This window comes from Solea senegalensis, linkage group LG3 (genome assembly GCF_019176455.1).
Source record: "Solea senegalensis isolate Sse05_10M linkage group LG3, IFAPA_SoseM_1, whole genome shotgun sequence".
NCBI lineage: Eukaryota > Metazoa > Chordata > Actinopteri > Pleuronectiformes > Soleidae > Solea > Solea senegalensis.
The window spans coordinates 15,630,283-15,658,122 of NC_058023.1; the positions used below are offsets into that span (position 1 = coordinate 15,630,283).

General features: G+C 39.3%; 1 protein-coding gene across 2 annotated transcripts in view; it reads right to left on the reverse strand.

Moving 5' to 3' along the window:
- Positions 1-27,840, reverse strand: part of LOC122765802 (collagen alpha-1(XXV) chain) — a 173,803-nt gene that overhangs the window by 76,554 nt on the left and 69,409 nt on the right. The gene's annotated exons all lie outside the window — the stretch shown is intronic.

Sequence of the window (27,840 nt, forward strand, 5' to 3'; positions counted from 1 at the left end):
TAGCTGAACATTTAAGTTGAGCTCCTAATATACAGTTTCACAGTGATACATGAGCATGCTCCACCTCTGAGGAGAACTGGTCAATGGAAAGGGTAATGTCTATGAGGGAAAATTGCACTTTCCCCCAGCATTAAAGAAACTGTCAGGAGCAAAGAGATTGAAAGTCAGAGTAACCAAGAGGAACAAAGATTGCTGTCTGGTTCAGCGTTACAGGAAAAAAGACACAGACCTAAGTTCAGGCAGCAGCAACACTGTAAAGAGTTATTATGCAAATCATTTTCATGTTCTTATGACCCTTTTGACTGGCAAAGAATATGATTGTCATTATGTTTAGAGAGAGGGATTATTACAAAGCATGTAATGGGGCTTAAGTCATTTTCAGCTTAGACCGAAAATCTCAAAATGAATTGCCTGGGTGTCAAAATTGCTCTGAGAGTTGATTTTTGTGACAGAAAGCTTTCGAGGGCAGCAAAAAAGACTAAAACACAAATGACTTACTTACTTTAGATCACACAACCTTAAAGCCTGTATAAAACCCTGCCCTTCAACTTTAGCATGTTCCACCAACATACTTTCCTTTCCATATTTGCCCTCTGCTATCGCCGTCTGTCTATAATGAAGAGAAATAAAAGTGGCAAAGAAAAGAGCCTCTTTTATGCAGCGTTTGGCTGATTTATGGTACTCCAGATGTGTTATTGGGGTGCAAAAAGCAAGATTATGTTACACAACCCTTTGTATGATTCTTATAGTCCTCAATTTGATCCCACTGTTTGGCTCCACTTCAGCCTCCAACTCTGCTCCCTTTGGACAGTTTCCAGAATAATGTCAGGCACTGCCAGAGAAAGGTCCAAGCACAGTTTCAAGTACGTAACCACAGGTGGAGTTTGACTCTCACTTTACTATGGCTCACATCAACCTGGTTCTCTCCATAGGTTTGTTTTGTAAGGAAACAAAATGGGGTTTACTGTACTTGGCAGCCGCTTCATTATTGCTCACTTTGAAATGACACTTGACACCTTTGAGAGGAATATTTTGTCCGACAATACAACAATCTTCGTGATTTTATGGTATATTTCTGACAGCTGCTGAGAAAACATTCTCCACATGAAAGTTTTTGGTCCAGACAAAATACCTGCATTATTTTTACATATCTGGATTCCCAGTGTTCATCACAATATTTTTCATTCTGATTATACACTATAAAGAGGGTCTCTCAATCAAACAAGCTGTGCTGGTAACACAGCACAGCTTTGTTAAACTATACACTATAAAGAGGGTCTCTCAATCAAAAAAGCTGTGCTGGTAACACTGACAGACTACATTTGCAAGCCAACACAAATGTTGGGACATTTCAGTTAATGAAATACAACTGAAAGAATAACTTTAAAATTATCACCAGGCACAGTCAAGGCAGATTTTTCCGTTGGTTTATAATTGATTAAGACAATTAATTGACCAAGCATTATAAGACCTGTGGTCACAAATGAAATGAATGGGCCTTGTACTCGGTACCTCGGTGCTGAGCGAGCTTAAGCTGCCTGTCTAGAAAATACACAATTGGCCTGTTTTTTTCTCAAAATAATCCCAATTACAGTCATGGAACAAAGGTTTCAGGGAAGCAAAATTTGGCATCGAAGCACATGGTTAAGGTCAATGACACTGATTTACACTTGTGAAATAAAGTGAAATAAAATGAAGTGAACTTGATGTTCATTCAAAGGTTTGGTCAGGCATAGTTTATGATCAGACACTGCAAAAGGGAAGTGGTGGAGCTATGTATTGTGTTATATTTTCGAAAATAAGCAGTTGAGAGCTATTTCACAATGCGGAACCAGAGAGAAAAGGCATCAGTGGAAGTACTATTTGGAATTATTATTATTAGGCACCCAGCAGTGCAGGTCTAGAGATGGCAATGTTGGTCTGTTAGTTGAACGGTCCAATGCTTCTTGGATGGCTTGCCAAGACATTTGTGCAGACATTCATAATTCCCGTTAAGTGTAGCCTAATGACGTGCTGATCCCTGGACTTTTCCTTTCCTTTTCATTTAGCTCATCAGTGGGTCAAAACTAGGCTTTGACCAAATCACTGCAAAATGAATAACATTCCTCCCCAGCCTCAGCTAATAACCCTGAAGGCGAGGGACTGGAAAGCATTCCCTTTCAGTGTGTTGTTTAACCAATCGTGTTTGAGCAGACTTTTGGTTGCCCACAGGTATTTACATGCAGATAGATGTTAGCCAAGACGTCAAAGTAGGTCGTGTCTCATCCTCAACTCTATTCTTATGTCTCACCTCGCTAGTCAGACTTTAAACAGTGTACAGTGGATGGTAGATGGAGTCTTGGCACAGATAAATGGTGTTTCCCCTAGGGGCTAATACAGTGTTAGTCTGTTGATAGCCAGTGGGCTATGAGATAGGCCTCAGCTGATGTTGTTGCCAAGTTTGAAACCAAATGTACACATGAACGGAATGAAAGGAAGCGTTCACCCTATCACACTGCAAACTAGCTTTGATGTGACTGCTCGACAGACGTCTTGGTCATTATTTTCTATTATTAAATCATCACATAGAAAGTTGGCACTCATTCGTCAAACACAAAAAGTTAAAAGAAAACTTCCCATTTTGAGAGTGTGTACTCTTCACAGTCTCAACATCTATTCATTTCCATCTCTTTTTTCAAGGAAGAACGAAACAACAAGAGTCTTCTACAATCACAAAATTGTTTCTGTTCCAAAGTACATAGTCATTTTAATGCTGTTTGGCACAATGATTCCCATGCAACTGACAGTATTGTGAAACATGCTGTTCTAAGCCATGGCTGTATTGTTTTTGAATATTTCTGGTCATGTTCTTCATTACAACATTATTGAAATTATATGCATTGTTTGACATAATAAACTACTTGTTTATACTTCATGTTTTTGAGACAAATTTGCATTTTCCCCATCATCCATAAAATATTGATTGGCCTGAACAGTCAACAACCCTAGACTTCTCTATTTCCCTCTTTCCCTCCGATCAATCAGTTTTAAATAAACCAGCCCTGGTCAGAATAATTTACAATACCAGAGAGGTTTCAGATCTTGATATACCATAATCAGACCATGCAAAGCCTCTCTCTCTCTCTCTCTCTGAACAATATACCATGTCTTTAACATAAAAGTCAAGACTTCTGCCAAACATAGCAAGCTGGGTTATAGATCCTGAACTACAACAGTAAATCAGGCATGAAGAGAAGTAAGTGGCTGAAATTATTTTTTCAAAAATATGTTCACTGTGTGTATTAAAGGAGATGGTGTTGAAATGTATGCATCATGATAACCAAACAAAAAAAAAGAAAAACTCCTACAGGATTACATTGAGAAAGGTTCACATCAACTCAGTGCCAAGCTTTAAAAAAAATCATGTTTGATTCGTTCTGCTCCACAGTTCCCATGGTTCAAACAAATTTCCCTTGAATTGTAAACAAGAAGTCTATTCTATGGGTGCCAAAAGTGCTGCTGACCTGGCTGTTTATACACAAGTCAAAAAAATACAATGCTCAACATGAATGTTTGAGAGAAATGTCATGGTCGCACAGTGTGTGCAGTGTTGATGTTTTCAGAGTTACATGAAATTGCTTCACTGGTGTTTGGTAGAGATACAGGAAATGGATGGTCCTTCTAAGATGGAAAATTTTATTCAAGTGATAAGGTTCTTAAAACGTACTGCTGCCATTTCAAAGTAAGCCTGTTAAGGAATACATAAGGTTATGTCATGGCTGTCAGGATTCGGCATGATTTTGAATCTATGTTCTGTAAACACTCGCATTAGTGGGTTCTATTGTTGAAAACATCTCTATCAGCCCTCTTGTCCTTGCTGCACCCCAAACACTGGGGGTTGTCTTCCGTTGTGATGTTTGACATTTTCCGTGACTCACTCGCAAATGTCTCACTATCATCTTAGCTTCAGCTATGTTTGTCTCTCTGGCTTGTTGTGAAGAGTCTAGTTACACCAGCAAAAAAGGACAGGGTGCAGGCAGGTAGTAGTCCAGAAAGTGACCGATGGGTATGCCAGACCATTCTTCCATCATTAATCATTTAATTCAGATAGCATTTGTTTTTACAAATAAGATAAAAAACGTATTTGTTTTGGAAGAAAATTAAAAAGAGCCTATACCTTTATGTATTGGCTGTGCTGGCATAGCCTGGCTAACCCATGCACAATTGAATAGACCAACAAATCAGACCAATGATCTGGCTGACAGTGACAGAAAACATGTCAACAAACATGCTTGTTGTATTTTTCTAGGAGCGATGGCTATCTACTGACAGCGTCTAACCACTTTTGTCCGAGGGAGCTCGATGGAGTAATTCACTTAAAATCGAGACAGCCAAATCGAAAGACAGCTGCTAGACAGCAGTAAGCTCACCTCTAATGCACCAGAAGTTTGTGAATGGTTATGTTTTTAGGAGATTCTGACATTAGCCAAAACAGTGTTCTTGCCACCTTGTTCACCGGGGCTAGTGCTAGCAAAACAAACTTTATTAAAATAACGGTGTTCTGTTTGATTTCATCTTTCTTCCTGTCATCAGAATTAAGTGATCAGCTGTGCTATTTAAAAAAAATACACTGGTGCACCTTTAAGAGGTTCTAAATGGCTTATGAACATGGGTCTTCAAGTTTAGTTGAGTAAGATGCTCAGAATAAAAAAAAAAAAAAGTATCTATGACGATTTGAAACAGACTTTAATATAGTCAATTCAATCCCACAACATGGATAGATTCATTTATTCAACCTGGCAGCACTTGGGTATCCAGGTCAATTGAAATAAAGCTGCACAAAAGCTGGCTTTCTACTGTACAATCATTTGTTATTGTACAAGTACATTTTTGTGGAAATGCCTGGCAGAGATGACAGCAATTCTGATCCAAGACCCTAGGTACTCGGCATGACAATGAATAAATCAATACATGCAATAAATGCTAATTCACAGAACAATGTGTTCACTGTCAAAGGGGGAAAATTAAAACTTGACCACAATTATACAAACAGCCTCATGCGTGAATGTCACTGCTCTCCTTCAAGGGGATGTGTATTTTTGTCAAAACACTTAGTGCAAAGTTAAATAGCTACCAAAGTGACCTGCCAGCACAGCTACAGAATATGGACATGTCTTCCAAAGACAAACATGATGTAAAACATCTAGCCTTGTTTTTTACTCTTCACAAACTAAAGAGCAACTCTGTGTCACATTAGACGCTCAAGCAATGTTTCCACTACATTTTGCAAATAAGAAGTGCTAAATTATCAGCACTGCTGGCAAGTCATAAAGCCACAACAAGAGGAAAGGAATTAGGCTTGTAACCGGAGGGTTGCCAGTTCAATTCCCAGGGTTGGTCAAGGGCTGCTTAGGGTCACCCAATCCCCATTGCCCCCTGGGCACAGATAAGTGCTGCCTACTGCTCCTGTGCCTGGTTTATGTATGTTCACTCCTGGTGTGTAAAAAGGATGGGTTAAATGCAGAGGTCAAATTCTCTATGACAAAATTTTGTGCATGCAAAAATAACCAATTCTACACTGTTCTTACGTGGGATTCACACATATGAATCACATTAACGCTCAAAGTTGGGTAGGTGGACGCTTGGTGCGAGAGGTAGCAATTGGAGGTTTGCAGAGCAGAGTCATGGATAATTACGTTGCTTGCTAATGTTGCTAAAGTAACGAAAATGTTCACCATGTCAGTCACACGGCAAAATAATCAGAAATGACCTTGTTCCAGAACTCAATTTAGGTGAGTGAGTTATGTGGCCAGACCTGAATGAGGAAGTTAGGATTAACTCTAAATCTGGGGTGAGAGGGAGACATGAAAAAGAAATAAAAAAACACAGGCTTAATGGTTGGTCTAATGGCAGCATCAATCTTTACTTTCATTTTTATGCTTTTGTTCGTACAATACTTTTGGTTAGCGATCAGTACAGAAGATAATTATCCTCTACACACACTGACAAAAATCAGTGGTCCACATTTATCTTGGTTTCTCCATGTGCTGTTTATTGAACTACTGCATTGACCACACAGGTATTTCAGATTAAAGGTTGGATTTAGACAGCACAAAGACCTGATTCAAAACAATTTTAACAGTCATCAAATAAGAGTACAAAGTCATCTGTATTGGTTATTTCTGGAGAAGAAAAAAAAGTGGCTACGGAAGGGCCAGTACTCAGACTGACTTTCTGAACCACTTTAAATCCCTTAACTTCCTAGGACCCTTACAATGTAAGCAAGTTGAAGAGTCAGACAGTAGAACAAAGAGTTTGTTCTCAAAGAGCATCATTGTCTTTTTCTAAGGCTCTATGGCCCTAATACCTTCAGTTTGTTTAATTGCTCTCCCAACTCAATTTTGACCATGGTCAACTATAGGTTTGTCTAAATTCATTCAGTGCTACATGAGAGTAGCAGTGACACAAACATCAGCACTTAAAGGAAGTGAGTCAATGGAAGGTCAGAGCTCCCTGAATTTTGATGTAAATCCCAAAATACCTCGCAATTTCAAAAGCTATTTCATAAGCTATTTCAAAAGGAAAACTTATTATGAGCTATATTTAACAGTGGGTCTTCAGAGGCATTCTGTTTGGATTACTTACAACCCAAAACTACTGCAGTGTATTGTAATACATACTCATGGAATAATTCTCTAACCAGTTTAAAGAGTGCTAAGCTATTAGCATTTGGTGGCAATTTGAAGTCTCTATTGCTACATAGAGGTTTGGCAACATGATATAAACAGCAAATTCTGTGGGGGAATTTAGAGGCCTATTTTAATTTTCCCAAGACCCACATTTAAAGCCCAATTCAACCTATGAAAACAATGTTATAAAGGATATCTCATATTATTCCTAGATTCTGTGGCCTATATCTTCATTATCCTTATTTCCAGCTGCACTTAACTCCAATGCAACCATTTCCTGACTGAATATAATGATTACAGCCATTTCCTAAATAATTCTTTGTAATTATATTTAATCTGTTGCCCAGAAAAGAGACCATTGTGTCTAGATTTTACATTTACTCACGTAAACTTATTGTTTTTTGTCCATTCATTTTGTCACCGCATATACACACAAATGCCATGAGTTTCTTTAAGAACATTGCACTTAATATATTGTAATACACAAGTGTTCGCATTGCTTCCCAAAAATAATGTAAATTCTGAGCTGCACAGTTTTAATTGTACAACGGCTGTACAAAGCAAGACAAATCACTGTTTAGGGCCTGAATTAAACAACACAAATAGCCATGAGGCGTAATGGACAGTGACGCCAGCACCTCATACCAATGACACTCAGTTCTGCCATTTTCAATTACAAGACATCATCAAAATGAAGAGTTCTGATCACTCACGAGTCTGTGCCAGTGTTGTTATCATTATGTTTAAGCAAATTCACAGCACCAACAGGACACTTGTTAATGTCAGTTTGTCCTGGAGACAAAACCCAGCAGGATTTTGAAACCAATTACATAAAGCCACATTCATTGTCACACAGAAAACTGCAACTGATTACAATTTTTAAGAAGTTGATGATGCATTTTGGAGTCAGATGTGGTCAGAGGATGTTATCAATTCGGAGCAATTTCATTCCCCCACCCATTCCTGATGAATTTGGCAATATTGTGTGTGCGTTGGGTCCTGTGCTGTTTGTCCAGATGCCACTTATCAGTTCATTAAACCACGGTCATGCTGCAGCAGGCTCCATCAACACTGTCAAGCAGATCAAAACTAATATTAAATCTATCTGCATTTATTTCTCCCTGCATGGCAATAAGACAATAGACTTTCCCAATAAACTTTTCATTCTCACCACAAAAGTGGCATTTCCACACAGCGATACTAGTGCAGCCCCCAATCAATTTAAAAAAGAATTAAACACTCTAAACACAATGGTGTGGCTTTGAATCCTGTCTATATTGTATTGCAAGGGTTTCTGTTAATATTATCTCAGGTGTGGTTGGGTTCAGACAGAAAAAGCCACACTCTAACAGGGACTGCAAATAAATCAATTATTTTGATATCCTTCACAAAGTTGCGTTTCAACTTTTGATAATTGAAATCATTCTGTAATTTACCAAACTGAAGCGAACTGTATCACTTGGTGGAAACACAAGCAGCTCTTTTTTCCAATGGCTTTGTCTGACATATGCAAGCACACTGGAGGAAGACAGATGACATAAATACAACTACGCCTGGCAGGCATGCATGGATCATCTGAGCTTTTGCTCTGGTTCAGTGTCCAGGCTGGAACACTGCTGAGGAGGAAGCAGGGCCTTTGAGAGACTCTTTTCATCACCTTCAGAGATCAATGTGTTTTCCTCTGGCAAAAGGCAGAGTGCTGGGATACTTGAGATCCATCCTGTGCACTGCCCACTGCAATTATTCCCCTCGATGTACTGACTGCGGTTGTGATGGAAGCAGAACACACTCCCTGATGAAGGGAGATCAGTAATAAGCCTATCGATTGGCCAAGTCCCATCTCTTAATGCTATGCGTTCAATTGGCACAGGAGTCCATCCTGATGGCTCTATCACAACGCTTCACTGTCGACATTCCTGATAACTCCTGTCTGCATGTAAGGGAGTGTTACGTTTTGTAACCTTATAATCTTTTAAATAGAAAATTGGGAGCCACTCAAAATTTCCATATGTAGAAAATGAAAAGGGGAAACACAAGGGTGAGCCCAGCTTGGCTTGGCTGGGTTGAAGTGTAATCCACAGTGGAAATTAATGGTTTCTTTTGAGTGTTAACCAAGTTATATTTTGACAAAGACTGCCTGCCCACATAGCCAATCAGGAATCCACTAGATAAATAAAACCTAATTTTATTGTCATGACAAAGCCAGCAGTCTATTCAACTTACACCAAACTAGGGCTGGCATGATGTGTTTTTGTCACAATTTTGATTGAATCAAGATACATGGGTGCCAATTTCATTGACAAGTACAGTACAAGTACTGTGATTTGATAGAATCAATTATTGCAATCAATTATTATTTTCTTCTCCTCCTTAAAGCAATGATACATATCTGTAGACAATAACCCACTAAATATCACAATACTGGGGAGAACATTACTTTTAAAGTCGTCCAATTGAAAATTAACCATATTATTTACAAGCGGTGCTTCAGGAGGACTGCTACATATTGGACCCATGTTTACTGTCTGCAAAAACGTGGGAACATGAAAAACTATGGTCCATTTTGCACTGTGTGGTGCATTATATTTGCCGTGTCTTTCCCATTTTTAAAGCAAGCATGAGCATCTCACAGCAAAAATACACATTGAAAATGCTATTTCACCTGTGCCTAACTATGTTGTCTATATCAAACATACATCCTGTGTGAGCACTCTCGCATGATAAGATTTATGTAAAAAAGTATATTTTATGATTTTCAAAGGCAAAACCTGCAAAGAAATAGCAGACGCTCCACAGCAGCTCTGCAGCGAGAGAAATGCATCTGGTGTGAATAATGAGATGTGGCAGATCAGCAGCCGTAACACACCGTAAACTCATGGCCAAAAGGTCTCAACACAGGTGTGATTTTTAAACAAGCTTTACATAAACTTGAAAGAACTGATATTGCCCAAGAGTCCATAACATAATAATAAACCCTCTCTGCAAACACCTACAGAGGGGAGAGCAAGCTCATCCTCAGCATTGATTAGCTACAGTCAATGACTCAGTTAAGCCTCTGGGCCTGATGCTGGTAGTCAATAGCTCTAATTAGACCATGAATGTCGAACTGCACATACTAGCGAATAAACCTTAAGTATGCCAGATTGAAGGGTTACTACAAGATACGGTGATTTGATCAATCAAGGTTGAGAGACTCCCAATACATCCCTTTGAAATGTGGCTCTGCGGGATTCCAGATGAGCTCATGGACACAAACGATGAATGGCTCTGTCAGCCAGAGGATGCTTTTGAAGCTTACAATGGGTACAATGCGATACGTGAATAGTACACATAGACCTATGTGTATGACGTGTCTCTGTGTTGGTTGTTAAAATAGTTGCGGGGGCATTTCTGGTCTCTGGACAAAAAAGTCCACCAGGGCGCCAAACAGGCAAATGGGACAGTGCACGATTAGCATCAAATGATCCCTCTCTCCTGTTCAAGTTCAAATAAAATACTTGTGTTAGAGATGTCTGTGGCTATTGGATGTCACATTGAAATCATGTGTAACCCAATACGTGCACGTGTGAGCCAGGATTCGCCCTGTGTCTATGTGTCTGTGGCGCGAGTGTGGATGGATTTGGAGACACGGGGCAACAGAACGCGGACCACAGGGCTCCAAGACTGTTCAAGGACAGTCATTGCAGTTGCTCAAAAAAAAGTCACTGGTGAAAAGCCAACTGCAAGACAAATACGTTCCTAAAATCCTCAACCATCTGAAAAGACCAGCAAAGAGCACTTTTTGCCTGAATATCTCCGATCAAAGTTTTGCTGAAAAATAAATGTTCCACAAGGTAGATTTCCTGTGGGCGGCTGTGGATTAGTGGAAGAGTGGTCCTCTCGACAGCGGCTGATCGGGGATCGATCTATATGCCGATGAGTTCCTGGGCAAGACGCTTCACCCCAAAATTGCCTAATATATCCAGCCACAGGCATATAAATTTACTTCTGGTCCCAAGCCCAGATAAATGGAGGGGGTTGAGTCAGGAAAGGCATCCCGACATTAAAAAAAAGAAAGCCAAATCAACAATGCAGAAAAAAAGAAGATCCGCTGTGGCGCCCCAAAAACTAGGAGCAGCCAAAGGGAGAGAAAAAAAGTCATGCTGATTCTTCAAGTTTTTCGTTTATCCTTCAGTGTATTTAAAGGTAGGTTATATGTGATGATAATTCAATACGTTTCTTGTAATAATCTGCTGATATATGATATTGTGGTTCACTAGCTGTCTGTTCTGTGGGTGCTGAAATAAAAATCCAGTTTTCAATCACAGCTCTGGCTCTGTGTATGGGAAAGGAGGAAAAGCTGTTTTATCCGAAAAGCACAGAAACAGCAATTTCCATGGGAACAGTCATAAACATTACATGATGGAGGCATGTTAATCCTCCCTCATTGAGCAGTTTATAAATAAAAACATGTGGGAAGATCACCTTTTTACATCTAAAACAAGGTCATGTAATCCTTTCTCTGTTGTCTACAAAGTAAGGGGTGGACAACCTGAAAAAGTGCCCACAGATCATGTGTGTGAGTGTGGGGGCAATTGGAGCTTATGAATGGAGGAGTGTATTTGTTTTGTTGCTGAGTTCAAATATCAACTTTTTCTGCCACAGTGCTTATGCTACCTTTTAATTGGTGCCACACAATTGTCAGTTATATATATTTTTTTAAAGAAATATCAATCATATTTCATGCTGCATACTTGTGTTCAGGATTAGGCAAATTGGACACTCTAAATTTACCGTAGCTGTGATTGTGAGAGTGGATGGTTGTTTGACTGTATATGTGGCCCTGTGATGGGCGACCTGTCCAGGTGTACCCCGCTTATCAGCTAAGATTGGCGCAGCTCCCCCCTCGACCCTCATGTGGAGGATAAAGTGTAGAGGATGGATGGATATGTTTATGTTCATGTGTCGAGTTTTGCCTTGCAACCTCCACCCGGCTAACCAAACCTAGCCCAAACTCACTCAGTTTCCAAGTGTGGAGATCATATTCACAGACATGTTCATGGCAGGTTTCTTGTGACATGTATGAATTTTCAGGCATAACTTTTGGTAACTTTTCATCCTTGATGTGTCTAGTATAAATTGATGCAGTTTTTATGTCCGTAGGATAAACATGCTCAGATGATTTCATTCTTTATGAAAGATTGACAAAATTGTCTTCCTGTTGAGTTGAGACCATGGTCCCACACCACAAGTGCAGAATATCCCTCCATGTGAAAATGATTCCAATGATAACTGTTTACAGAACATTTTGTGATAATCTTCCTGAGGAGACATGATTCCAGTCTATCTTTCAAAAAGCCCCAATTACCTATTTTCTCAATCAGCTGCCAAAGTGAAAGATGATATGGCCTAAAAATAAAATCCCTGATTTTTTTTGATTTAAGTGACAGAACAAACATGAATATCCCTACAAGGAATAAAGTGCCAAACTTTCACAGTTTCACCAGACTTTATTTCTAATATAAATAATATTTTTTCCACTTTTTCCCTTTGTTTCATACGGAGTACTATGTGCAAATGAAGTGGCTAAAGTTAGCTGTGTGCTTATTTTTAAGGTGCTGGAACAGGTTAGTTGTGGTGCTGCCTTTTGTTGCCACTGCCTTAAAACTGACTTTACAGCCTACACTTGTTGGCTCTTGGTCAGCTGCTGTGAACCCGAAACCATTTCCTGAGGTGACAGCCTTTTTTATGAACTGTTTTTTCCCCAAGTTAAAGGAAAAATGTACTCTTTTTTTAAAAAAAATAAATCTGATTTCAATTTAAAATCTATTAATTGCCCAGCCCTAGTGGAGAGGTTTCTGTCTGTGCTGTTTTTGTCTCAAACTCTTCTGTCTGGTTCAAAGTGAAAAAAGGCAACATTGTGTGTTTTTGAGCACCAATCAGGAGTCAGCGTTCGTAGATTATGTCCAAAATCAACTAACCTCTACAATTTCCTGTGTTTCATATTATTGTATTACTGTCAACTTGGTTTGACTGACCTTTGATTTAACATCAGTCTGCCATCAGAGTATCCTCTGATCTGAGGAAAAGACATTGTTTTTCCTCATTTCTCAACTGTATTTCTTTCCCTCCTATGGGCTTCACTTTCATTATCTCCAAAGTTATCAGCCAGCCTTGGTGGTCTTGCAGGCTTGTGTTAACTTGAGCATTGCGTGACCCATGTTGGATCCTTCTTGCATCAGTTTAAGCATGCACACGTGTCTGGTGAAGGCTCTTATGTCACAGATACCCCAACCTTGTCAACAATAAAGGAAAATGTTTGATAGAGCAACTGTGAGCAGAAGTGGGGGTTAACAGCAGGATAGAAGTGAAAGATTTAAAAATTGGAATAGTTTACTGTTGACAGCCGTGTTTCTAATCTACTGCATGAAGGTTTTGAATGAACAGTTTTCTTTGAAACTACATACCAGAAATAATAATAACAAAAAAAAAAGTTTCATAATCAATTACTCTGTTGATTATTTTCTCGATTAATCGATGAGTTGTTTGGTCCATAAAATGTAACAAAAATGTTTTATCTGTGTTTCCCAAAAGCTCAAAATGAAGTTCTCAGATGCCTTCTTTTGTCCACAAACCATTTTTTTTCCAGTTTTAATGATTTCTTTGTGACTTGAGTGATGAAGATGCAGCCCTACAACACACACACACACAACAATTATCACATCGCCATACCATGCAATGGTGAGATGTTCAATGTATCTGGATGCATGATTTCCTTGGTTAGCCTGAAGATTAAGATGTTTAAAAACAAGAGCCAATTTATTCAAGACACTGAGGCTGTAAAACACAAAACCTTTGTTGTTTAATTTGTGATTTTATCAAATCAAAGTACTGGGGGTCACATGGCAGAATAGTGGCTAGCACTGTTGCCTTGCAGCAAAAGGACCTGAGGGCTTTTCTGCATGGAGCATGTTCTCCCTGTGTGTGTGTGGGTTTCCTCCCATAGTCCAAAACCATACAGAGGTACTAAATTCACTGTAGGTATGAGTGTGAAAGTGAACGATTGTTTGTCTCTGTATGTTTGTCCTGCGATAGACAGGCAAACCTGTCCTTGCCCTATGTCAACAGGGATTTGGCTCCAGGATATCCAGGAAAAAGTGGAAGAAAATGAATGAATGAATAAAATAATGCTGCAGCATGTGAGATTATCTGTGTAAAGTCTAGCTTGCAGAGAGGCGTTGTCTCACCAGAACAGTGGGCGCTGACAGACTGAGATGATGAGCTTGATGCTCCAGCAGAACAGGCAGGTGTACAGTTACCAGCACCAGCATCTGGAAATCAAAATGACTAATCGTCTGCATCTTATAAACCTATACACAACAGTTGGTGAGAAGAGCTGGTGGGATAAAGAGGAAACCTCGTATATCTGCACGCACATGTCTAGAACACATCAAAAGAATGTGTCTGTGTCCCATCATAGAACAAATCCCGGAAGACCCGGAATAAACTAAAAACAGCACATATGAGTTACACAAGAATGCTGAATGCTGCAAGTGTCTTCCAGACCTGTGCGCGTCCTGAGTGGAAATGAAAACAAAGTGTCATCACTGGAAGTCAGCCATTGGCAAGTTTATTTTTCCAACTGAGGAAAACCCTCCGCAAGGCTCTCAGAGATGCACGTCTTCCCTCCTATTTCCACGAGGCAACAAATGTTCTTATAAAAGATTATTTGAGACCACAGGATATGCTAAACCTGCCACCACGAAGAGCAATGATAGCTTGTACGAAAAAGTAATGACAGTAAGAATACAAAACATGTAGCCAAAAGGCACGTCTAACTGGGAATGAATGAGCCAAAAAATCCTTGCAAATGAAACAAGGCTCTGGTTTTCTAACCTCTGTCAATCTTTCCTTTTAAAACACACACACAAACCACTGCACCTTCAGTTACTTTTGTGAGCCATTAATTCCCCTTAATGAGGGTAATTTCTTCACAAAGCAATCACAGTTCCGCGCAGGACCTTCCTCCGGCGCTGAGTCATAGCCGACAACAACAAGCCTTATAGTATGTTACACCACCTTGTTCCATTTGACTGTGCAGCACATGGTGTAAAAGCAAAAAGGCTCACTGCATTCAGTCAGGGGAGCCTTATAAACAGGTATAAAAGTTTGTTCACATTGCTCACCTTGTTTTCAAACTTTTAAAAGCCATTTTTAACACTTAACAAAATCAGGCTACAAAGTCAACCATGGAGCTGGATTTCTGCTGACAATCTTGACTTGAGAATCACAATCTTTCACTTTTTTATTTATCCTTTTAGGAATAAGCAATTCCTGTATAAAAACACTTTGATGACATCACTCACAGTAGGATAAAAAGTAAATGTGAAGCTTCAGTGAATAGTTACATAACCTGTTTATATGTTGGTTTATGGCAATACACACACACACACACACACCCTCTTGCCAGGTACCGGCTATAAGATCAAGGCATGGATAGTGTAATTTTAGATGATCATCACAGCAGAGCTGGCAATAAAGAAGCTGAGGAAAAGATAACAACTGTCAGAGTGAGGGGCCAATCATTGGACCGGCTTTTTTTGATGGCAAGAACACAGAAGCACATGGCCAGGAGAGGGTAGAGGGTATATACAAATATGCACTCTGAAACTGTATGGGGAGCTCCGTTGAGAAAAAGTGATCATACTTGGAAGGTTCCATTAGTATGTACCCTTTATACATATTACTCAATACAAATCCCAGCACCCATGGTTACCAATTCTTTACTGATCGCAGTGATTTCCTTGAGTCTCTGCAGGTCACGGTGACGACACCGACCTCCAGGAAGTCACCGCACCCAGCCAAGACGCACATTGACGCCCTACACAGCCACAATTTGTCAGATTAAATCAATGCTCGGTCTTTTCCTCTGAGACAGACACAATAAAGAGCTTATAGGCAGAGCAAAGCATTTCAGTTTCGACATAATCAGAGCACCAAAGCAGACAAGTAAAACCAACGGGCACAGACCATGAACCACAGTTTTCATGCTCTGAGAAACATCAAACGCAGGCCACACGCCACCATGCAAATATAATCAAAACATTTGGAAAGCTTAATGTAATATGAGGAAAAGCATAAGTGTAATTACATTAACCAAAAATATTTGGTGCTTACTAAGATTGTTAGATATAGAAATGATGGCATTGTTACGTAAAAAAATGCAAATCATATGTGACACCTGGGGGGGACCTGGACTTTTGCTGCGATTAAGAAAGAAATGCCAGACGTGGTAACACAATGCCACATGGAAAATAACTGGAGGAGATTTGTTTTAGCAATCCCTTGAAGTTCCACAGAAAAGACAACAAACGTGTATTTTTGAAAGCGTCCAGGCAAGGTAGCCCCTGCATCATGTTTCCTCACTATGTGTCAGTCAAACTGACCAAGTCAAGGGTCAGCAGAGGAGGAGACGGGGGGGATGATCCTCTGGGGGATATTTCTATAATCCTGACCTGTAGTTTCAGGTGGTTGGATGGTCACAGGAAAGCTGTTGCTGGGGGCCTTGGCTCTTCACCACTACACACTGTTCTCATTACAGGTTTGATCCTGAAGGGACCACCACGGCAACAACTGGTCTCCAAATCACAGTATTGGCTGCCTTGGAATAAACATTCTCCCCATTTTAAAAATATTAAATCAGACGACAGCAATATTTTTTATAAATATTCAAATAAGCCTTTCCAGTTTTAAAAAGTGATTAAATTGAAAAACAGTTTCAATCCCCCCCGACTCGCTGCAAAACTAGAGTGTGTGCTGAGAAAGTGAATGAGTAACACTCTCCCCTCTCTCTAACTAACTCATTTCAAAGTTCCCCTGAGCAAAACACTTTACCCCTGACTGCTGCAGTGGAGTTTCTGAGCAGCCTGATACAGAGTAGATGTTTTACTGGGAAGCTCACACCTGAGACCCAAGACCTGAGAGAGCAGGAAATGGATTATAAACTTATATAACACCCAAGTCACCTGCCATATAGTGAATAAATAAATTCATTTAATTATTCCAATAAATAACAAGAAAATAGATAAGAAAACACAGGAATATTGTGTCCAACAATAAATACATTTTTGAGTGTATTTTTAGTTATTGGATACTTTATCTACTTTATTTCAATTGTGTATTTTATTGCTTATAACTTTTAATATATACAAAGTGTCTTTGAGCACAAGTTCTTTATAAATGTATTATTATTATTGTTACTATTAATTAAGTGTATAGTTAATATAGACCGGAAGCTCCAATTAACGCTGCGTTTGTGTGTGTGTATCTGCGTCATTACCTCGTTTATGAAACCGTGCCAGAGGGGGAGCTGTGTATCTGAGAGCTGGCCTATCTATTACGTCACTTCCAGGTACCTGGCCAATCACAGGACAGTGGGAAAGATCTCGTTGGCTGGCCAATCACAACACAGTCCACGTTCTGGGGGTGTGGTTTTGGTCTGAAACAGCGCGGCTGACGAGAGCGTCAGTGAGGAGATATTTTGAACGGCTTGTTTGAAGCGACTAGTAGGTTTATAACCATGAAAACAAATTAATATATGTAAGTAGACCTACATAACTAACATATATGTGAGATACAAGCATTCGATGTCGCCTTTAACAGTTTGTGTTTTAGCCTTAAGCAACTACTGTACAGCAGCTTTACTCTCAACTGCAGCCTTTGAATGAGCTTTGGACATTCAAGAGCACCTTATTTGGCAGAGGATCCAGCTGGCAGCAATACCACACAATCAAAGAGGTTATGAAAAATTTGCAGACGTTTTAAATTAAGTTGGACGACCATCTCCTCTTACATCTCCCTTAATGAGTGAGATTATAGTATAGAGATCAAGCCTCTGAATCTATTCTACTCCTTCATAAATCATGAGATGACATGCAAGATTCAATTAGACCTGCATGCATGCACGCTTAACCTTAGCAGCACAGAAATTGCACACCAAAACAAACACCCCGAGCGCTCCATGAGAGATATTTACAGAAGAGATTTGAGGAGGCAGGCTATACCAGTAAATGACAAACAAACGAATAAGCGTGGCAGGAAAGAAAATGGTTAAGATTGTTATTAGATACGGTGAACAAAACCAGCAGTGCAGTGGAGGATCTTTTGGCTAAATGGCTTATGAGTAGAACCTGGATACTATTTTCAGGCCACCCATTTGTTCCAGTCCAAGCCAAACTAGAAACTAGAAGTCCTTCATCATACAATGCCGCTATTGAGTTCTTGGATGGGACAGTGATAAAATCTATTCTTATTTAGAGCTTATGTGTGGACCACAGATCCAAAATCACATTCTGCTATGTATTACCTTCATGGTGTAACGAGCTGCCAAGCCGAAAGAAACACGAAGGCAACTCATTTTTCTACTTAAGCAGCTCATACATGGCACTTCAGATGCTCCAGCTCATTATTTTTCATCATTTAAATCCTCTTGGGTTGACAGAACATTGAACATGCATGTTTTGCTGTCACCTTTCACAAAGTCTCTGTTAAATCAAACTACAAGGCCTTTTTGTCCGCTTCATTAAAAGACAGAACTGAGCCAGAAATGATGGGATTGAGGAAAACTTCTTTGGGGGATGGAGGACAGATTTGGTTTTGTGACAGAATAAAGTATCTGGCATCTCTTTTGAGAATCACGCGGTTCACATTTCCAAACGCTAATATAAATGAAAATAGACAGTAGCCTATGCATTTTTTCTTGTTCCTTATTTAGAGGAGGAGACCACTGGAACATCAACTACACCGCAACATGTGACACGCATGTACTTTCCCTTCACAGAACATAAAAAGCAATTTGGTTTAAGTACTATAATAAAGAGGGACATCCTGAGAGATTTCCAATGTCTGTTCTTTGAAGCAGAGTTAATATGTTTAGACTATGATTTGCATTATTTGGGTTCAATACAAACAATCTATGTCCATTTACAAAACCTAGAAATAATATATGTAAAGTCCAACTCAGTCAAAACTACAACACATGTATCCTAATAGTGGACACTTTCGTAGAGAACTCCAGTAGTTGACGTCACATAACCAACTCTGTTCACCTCCACTAGACAACACAAAAATCAGGCAGTATGCTGGACAACTCATCTCTCCGGTGGCTGTTTTCATCATAAAAATGAGGATGTTGGATAGACGTTGTGCCAAAACATTTAGAGACAGACTAGTGAGAGCTAGTGAGAGCATTTTACTGGATCCACACAGATCCAGAGAGACAGTGAAGGTGAATCACTATGAAATGGGCTCACAGCAAGCAGAAGAATATGGAGTGATGGGAAACCAAAAACGAACAGATGGTGGTTAGCTCTTGGTAATTCATGGACTAAGACTAGAATTACCAAGAGCTAACACAGCACTTATTTGCAGTATATTGCTCGATGCTAATGCTAATACAAAACTTGACCTTCCAGTGACAACAACACTACCTTTAGCCGGTAGAGTCCAGAGTTGAATGTTTGTCACAAAGCCAGATTGGGTCAATTTATCTTCCTAGTAAGATGAATGGAAGTTAATCAGCAAGCTGAATACTGCAGCTTTGGAATAAAACGCATATATTCAGTCTGTCAAGATCTGCGATATATTGATCAATCTCCATGGATTTAAAGTGTTCAATGAACTCTGACGGGTTGAATTGGTCACGTTAATTTTTGCTGTATCTGAGGCCTCCATGATGGCAGTTCATAGAAACCAAGTCATGTGACGTCCAGAGCTCTATGCAGAAAGAGTGGGGTTTTATAAACAGCACTCTGATTGTAGGTCTGCTGAAGTCAATTATTCGTTTGAGCGGCAGCATACTGCTCGCATTACAATTGCCATGTTGTGCTGTTTATTGCTGCATACAGTGTTCCATGAGAATGTGTCCCTGCCCTTAGCTTGTGGGAAGCAGATGAAAGACGAGGCAATGTGTTGCTGTACAGGTCGAGTGATTCAAAGCCTATGTCAGAGTGTTCTGGTCCAGCATCAAGCCATCCTTGACAGTTCTCTCTGAAATCTATCAGCCACTGAAACGGTGGTATACAGTGTCGCGATCATGAGCAGCATTGTAATGTGCATGTGTAGCTTGGTTAACTGCCTGTGATGTTTTACATATAACACCTTCCCAGGCAGCCTGTTCCACTTTATCAATCATTACTGAAAAAGTGCCCAAACAGAGGCCCTCAACCGTAATTTCAGTGGATAATTTGGTGAGTTCTAAGGCAGTTGTGATTTACGTAAACACTGAACACTTGCAGATGGGCATTACTGAAAACAGGCAAAAGAAGATTTTAATCTAGTTCATCCTGAAGATAGTTTCTGGTGTAAGGAATTTTGCAGGATTATAGAATTAGTTCATTTTCCCCACACACAAAATAGTGAATTTGAAGTCATTTAACCCATCATTTTAGTGATGGATACCTTGCTCGGGGGCATCACAATCCTTGACCATTCCCAGGATTTAAACCGGCAACCCTCCAATTACAAGCTTAATTCCTTTCCCTCTTGGCCATGGGCAAGGTAAGGATTGATAATTCAATACAGAAATGGACACTTCTGTCAATAAAAGTGTTTTGAAAACAGTTATTTGTGAATTGATTGCATAATAATGTGTAGCTACTGTGTTTCACGCTCAGCGCACTATTGTGAGAAGGTTGTGTTCTCTAAAACCATGGTTCTCAAACTGTATGATTAGAGTGGAGCTGAGGAGTTTTGAGTGCTTAGAAAAAGAAACAAATAACAAAAATAATAATAAATTAAAAAATAATAATTATCTCTCTCTTCATTTTAATCTAATTAAAATGAGTGTCTAAAAGATATATGAGGAAGAGGAGGATGACGAGAGAGCAAACTATCTTATTGGGACTAAATCTGCCTCCTGAGAAAAGTCCGTAGCTGACTTTGCTCGACCTATTTACACCACTGTATTTTAACGTTGGCGATAATGTGTTATTTCGAGAGCTCAATATTTTCTCAGGTGGTATTTGGTATAAAAAAGTTGTCACAGCATGGGAAAAGGGGTACAAATGTACGTAGTCCACTTGGATGTCACTGCCAATCAAAGCTGATGCCATATTACTTTATAAATATAAGAGTGACAGTTTCACGGCCAAAGACTTACTACCAAAACAAAGAGCAGAGAGCACAGAAATTAAAAAAAATAGTCAGACTTCACTACCTTCTCAGGATGCCATTACTCCACTATACTGTACATAGAAAATTGTTGCTGGCTGCTGTGTTAATGTGTAAAATAATGTATAAATAACCTATAATGATTCCAGCATGATAAGAAGTGCAGCAATTCACCAACTCAAACTGTGGCTGGCGCGAAGCCTTAAATACATCTGCATCGACTCAGACAGCCTGAATTACGACAATACTGGAAGCTGAATAGATGCAGACATCTCTGAATTGGAAAAGCCTGCAGTGACAGCCATATCTTGTTTTGATCTTGGTGCCCATAATAATGCTATTTACTGCAGGTTGTCAGGAGTCTTATCTCAGCTTGCCAATATTCTCTCTGCCAGTGGTGTCAGGCCCATGAATGGTTTGGTCAGGTCATTAGACTCTGAGCTGCCAAATCTATTACACTCATTGTTTTGATCAGTTCATTATCACAACATACAAGTACAGCTACAGGTCCTCTCATTGAGTGAGATATGCAGATAGCTGCACAGAAGGTAATACAGTAAGTGCTGCTGCATTGATTGAAACAAATCCCAGAAATTAAGACTTAAAATAAAATCTGTTCTTTAAAGTCAAATGTTGATTAGATGACATACATATTGTGCATCATATAAGAACATATAGAGGAAAAGATCTCTTGCTGCAGCGAGACACATCATATTATATTTTTGAAAACAAAAAAAAAAAAATGGACCAAATGTTTACTGCACTTATTTCTATAAATAAAATGAATAAATCCATACACTACATTTGACTGACACTGTGGGGAAATTGACTTCTCTGTGACTTCTGCTTTTGGTCTTGTTCTCCCTGCAGCTTGGCTTTTACCATTTCCAATAAAGCTTGGGAAACTTTGAAGAGCTCTGGCCTTGGCCCAAGAGAAAACTTGTCTAATGCATGTAGCCAGTGAAAGCACATGACTTTAACCCCCTATATACTGCATTTACAGATGGCGAGACCCTGACATGTCGGGCTCCCCTGTGCCAAAGCTCTGCCAGGGAGGCCCCTTTGATAATGAGCCTTACACACAATTTACAGCCATACTACCATAATCCCGCAACAATGGTTTCCACATAACTTTTCATTCAATGGGCTGTTACGGGCAGGACCAGGCTTGGACTGTGCTAATGTTACCCATGGTAAGATTTGCCAAACCTTACCTCACTGTTCTATGTCAAACTGCACATACTTATGATTTGGTATGTGACAAAATACATCACAAAACTGACCCAAGCAGCTATAACTGCAATATATTCATTGCAGGTTTCTGAGAATATACCTGATATACAGTATATTCTATTTAAATCAACACATACACTACCAGTCAAAAGTTTGGACACACAACTATTTCATTTCATGAGTATTTACATTGTAGATTCTCACTGAAGACATCAAAACTACAAATGAACATATATGGAATTATGTACTAAACAAAAAAGTGTTAAATAACTCAAAACATGTTTTATATTTCAGATTCCTCAAAGTAGCCAACCTTTGCTTTGTTGACAGCACTGCAAACACTTCTCTCAATGAGCTTCATGATGTAGTCACCTGGAATGGTTTTCACTTCAAAGGTGTGTCTTGTCAGGGTTCATTTGTGGAATTCCTTGCCTTCTTAATGGGGTTGGGACATCAGTTATCAGTTGTGTTGTGCATATGTCAGGTTATATATATGTATATATATATATATATATATATATATATATATATATATATATATATATAATGAGAAAAATGTAACTGACATTGCATTGTTTTTAATTAATAAAGGTCCCATAACTTTGTGTTTTATTTTAAGTTTTTATATGAATATGAACATAACAACTGTGATTTTAAGTGCCAAAGACCATCTCAATATAAAGCTACAGCTCTGGCAAGAACAATGTGTCTTGTGTCAGTCTGTATTGACTGTTGGCTGACTGTTTTCTGAGTGACGCACAGAAAGGCCAACCACAGGTAGCAATTTATGGCCTATGCTATAAAACTAGCAGAGTTGATACAGAAAAGCACCGCATCGCTGGCCAAATTGGGACCAAAATGCTGGTTTCACCGAAATAAACAAATCTATTGCTTCTGGTTTCTAATATCACTGTCCTTGGGAAGGCAGACATTCAGTGATTATGCAGCATTTCCATGACGTTTTTCTTTGTTTTGTGGCTAAATTGCTGCTCGGTGTTAGTAATAGAGTTAAAACAAACAATAACAGTGGGTCACAGTGGGCTCCACATTTCTGTATAATTAAAAAAAACAGAAATTTCCATTTCTATAAAAAGGAACCAATAAATATTGACATAGGGCTGTGCATTTTCAAGAATCTATCGATATAAGCCATAAAATACGATAAATTGCAATACTTTCTACCAAAAATATGTATTTAAAAAAAATAATAATAATTGGAAAAATAACATTATATGCCTAAAACAATGTACTTATACTGTAATTGCAGGGTTCACATTAAAGCAATCCTTCTCTTAAAGAGATATTTCCTGTTATGAGCTTGCGAGGGATCAATGGGCTACTTAAACTTAACAACATCATGGGATTCTGTTTCTATTAATTACCCTGTTGGCAGCCTAAGATGCAGCAAAAATGAATGGGACCAGTGCTGGATTCAACCTGTAAAAATTCACTACGCACTTTAAACCCACTGAGATCGACTGATATATCGCAAAACTTGTCATTTTGTGCTTTATAACAGTTTGCTTCGAGCCGAGGGCTTTGGTGATTCTTCACATATTCTACTGTATCTTATATCATTTAAGATTTTTCACCCAGTTTGTTTATAATAAGCTCAGCTAACTGTATGCTGGCTATAGAATTACCTTTTCTTGACAGATAAGAGAGTTGTCACGATGAACTAATTTCCTAGAATGTTGAACCTTTGCTGAAAATTCTTTGAAGGCTTCTTGGAACGGCTCGGTTCCCAAAGAGTCTGATGTATAACACAAACGATTCAGACACAGAAATTAAGATGTTTAACGCAAAGTCAGCCCTACATGGCTTCTCTGACACCGATGATAAATTTAACCCAAGCTGCTTTGGTGTCTGTCTGCAGTAGTGAAACTGTAAAAGCAGTGTCAAAGCACACAATAGTGCAATTGTCCGGGGTGGTTGTACAATCAGTAAACAGCTCAGTTGTTATCCTGTCACATAACAAGACGTAGGACATGAGCGCTGCGTTGCCAGAAGACATTACGCATGTGAAACTTTACCACAGAGGGTAAGAGTACACCCCCGCCATGAAAAGCCCCTTCACCCGTTGTTGTTGTGTGATTTGTGGTGTGGATAGTTGGACTTGGATCACGGACACTGCTTTAGGTTGAGCCAGTGCCAGGCACATGATGCAAAGGAGGAAAAAAAAAGCATGGGTAAGAGAAAGATGTGGGAATTCAGAGCTCTATATGTGTCTACAACCTGTCTTTACTCAACATTCACCCCAAAGACACAGACAGTGGAGTTGTGGAGGTAGTGTGGAGAGACTGATGAGGATGTAATCAGATCTGTGTTCTATCACTGCAGAGTGGCAACCCCTTGAGATGAGTTTTCTTGTTCTTTTAACGCCACTTGAAAGGGTAAAGTATGGTAAAAAAACACTAATGTAATAAACAACTAGAATAACAAGATGTTAAGTGACTTTATTGAAAGAATCTCAGCAAATAAAAATAAATGTAACTCCAAACAACTTCATTTGCCTCATCATGTTTGTGAATAATACTCAGTCATCGAGCCCTCTGATGACACATTAAAGCAGACGCCCGACAGCTGATGTTTCCCATACCAGAGACAGTTCCTTTTCCCCACTAAATATTCCTGACCGAAAATGCTTTGTTCCAATCTTGGGAAGAAATGGATAGACACAAACATCACCAAGCTCCTTGTCTTAGTCTGGACTACATTTGAAGACCCCTTAAAGAGAAACTTAACAGCAGTGACTGAAGTCCTGAGTGTATTTAGGTGAAGCTGGAGACAAGTGTTTCCCATGGTGCAAGCACTAGAGACCAGGATAGAGCAGTACAAGGTCATGAGCTGCTGACTTTCCTCCTCTGCTTGTCTGAATTCTAAGGCAGGTGGTGACAGTAGCATGTAAACAAGTGGGATTTAAATTGCTGAGAGGCAGATGGATTCTGAAGACAAACTTTCAGTAATCGAAACTGATTATTTCCTTGGTTCTTGTAAAATCTGCTGCATCTGAAAAACTGTCCTCACATGAGTCTGATTATATCTTTTCATTTTACTGTCTATGCTGTCTTTTATTCTAACCTTTTTTCTATTAACATCAAAACAATAGGTTTGCTTTTGTCCGACTTATCTTTATCCTCCAATGCAGGCAGCTCATGTGAACCATAGAAACATGTAAGGACTTACTTGCTGTAGCTATTGAATTAATTACAGCTAGGTTAATAATACAGCAAGGGAAAATGCACAGTTGAAACAGAAGCCTTTACAAATTAAATATTCCTTGTTATCTGGGCATTTCACCCACTATAACTAAAAAGTTAAGATTTGTAATTAAAAAGGAAGTTAATGGACAATATCAGACACCTCTGTTATATTTGGTCATTCAGAGAGACAACTGATATACTGCAGTTCCTTATGTGACTTCTAACAGTGTGCAGTTGACCGCAGATAATAAAGAGTTGTTTGTTCCCTAACCTACTGAGACAGTTACATACAGCACTTTCCCTGAAGACTTCGGTATCTAACTTTATCAAAGTATGCCTGAAATCCAATTTTGCTATTGCTGGAAATGCTAAACCTGCCCTGACATTTCAATTCTCCAGGGTAATTGCCGTATTTTGTCTTTTGAAGAGATAAGGTGTGATCTTTCCAAGCCAAGGTAATAACATGCCAAATCATCCATCCTTTCCATTGCTCCAAAAGAGACCAAAACATAAGACAGCACAATTCCGAGGCTGTACATTATAGATTTGACAGGAATGAATTCAAAGATGAAGCAGCTCTGAATGCTCTCTCAGGGGCACAATAAAGATACAGCATTTCAGTCTCCACATTCCCCTAGCACCAGGACTAAAGTGTCTCCTTTATCCAAACGGCACACTGGGGCAGAGGAATATTAATACAGACTTGCTGTTTTGTGCATATTTTGGATATGAATACTACCACTGAGGTGAAACAGGAGTATGGTTGGAGTGATGCCTTCTGGGCTCTGACCTTGTCACTTCCTGAAAGTTGTCTGGAGAATAAACTTTGCTCTAAAATGATATAAGATACAGTAGAATATGTGAAGAATCACCAAAGCCCATGGCTTGGAACACCTGTTTTTAATGTTTTGAAGCACAGATAATGAGCATTAGCAGACATTTGATATTAAATATGGACAATAGTCACACAACCAATGACTTCAGGCAGAACAGTGCTGTTCATCTCTATAGTCATACAGCATAACGTACTGTATAACATACCTATTGCCGTCAGATAACTTGTCTGTTAGCTGGTTGTTTTTCATCATACTGGTGAAGATGCAAAGGGACAAGCAAGCAACAGATTTCATGGTTAGCTCTTGGTAAATCATGGACTCAGACTAGATTTACAAAAAAGGTAGTGAACATTAACAGCAGTTATTTACACTAAACATAAATTTGTTTTCCTCCAGACTCCAAACTTGTATTTTAATGATCAGATACATTCAGTCTGACGGATGTCAGGATACTGCAGGTTTGGAATAATGTCCTCTATGACTGTTTCTAAACTCGTAAAAAGCAAGATCAAGTCTAGTTTTGCGAACAGATTAGATGATCTCTGTGGATTTTATGTGCACAGTGAACTTTGACAGGTTGAATCCAGCACCGGTCCTGTTCATTTTTACTGTAGCTAAAGTTGCCAATATGGTGGCTCATAAAAACTAATACACATGTACATGATTACTATGAACAAAAAACAATTATTAATTTCTTCAATCACAACATAACAGGGGTTCAAAGTATATCAATAAGTTTATGCATCGCACATACACACTTTGAGGTGTAACACATGTAATCACTTTGAATGTTTCACGCCAGATTCTGTGTTTAACCATTGTCTGTTGTTTTTGGGCCATAAAAAGTTTAACATCACAATAACTTTAACTCAGTAGCAAAAATCAGTCAAGCCATTTTGGAAATGTTTATTGTGATAACCTTCTTGAACATATTGTCCAGACCTCAAACTATTTCTGAAAGACAGCAGGCACTGTAGGTGGACGGCGAGTGCACTGCATTACAGGTTTGGCACTTTGATTGTTCCTTCTCTCATCGTCTTTGAGTGATACACTGAACCCTTGCCACTCCTGATATCCACGCCACTTACACAGCAGACTTCCATCGGAATTGTGAGTCTGTGAATGGCTGAATGACAAGCACACTGAACAGCATTTTGGCTGAACTTGTTGCATGAACGCAGACCATGACCACAACCCTGGCTATCTGTGAGACGTCAATAAAAGAAAATCCTCACTGACAGCCGTCAATTGTGAACAAATGGTTTGATAAAGTGAAGACATACAGCACAATTATCAATTCTTGGTTTTATGAAGTGGAACAGTGATCCGTTGGGATTTCAGTGGAGAATAAATCCACAAGTCATCACAAACCAGAGCCACCTACAGGTCAGATGGGAGAACAGCTTGAGATGGTAGCAGCAGCTTGAGTGGGCAGAAGCCTGACAACTTAACTTAAAGAAAGAGGAGTTTATATGTGCGACAGGCTTCATAAATATGATGAAGAAAGAGATCCTACAATATATGTAGAACAACAAACACATGCCTGAATTAACATTTGTACATTTTGGTTTATACAAATACATACTAGAACACCCTCCCACCTCCACCTGACCATACATGTGGTAATCCCCCTACACTGAAGTATATACTAAAGGCGAGCTGCAAACAAGGCAAATTTTGCTGTGTCTGACATCATTCAAGTAGAGAGAATGGAAGAAGGATAATACAATATGGGGGAAAGGATCTGAAACT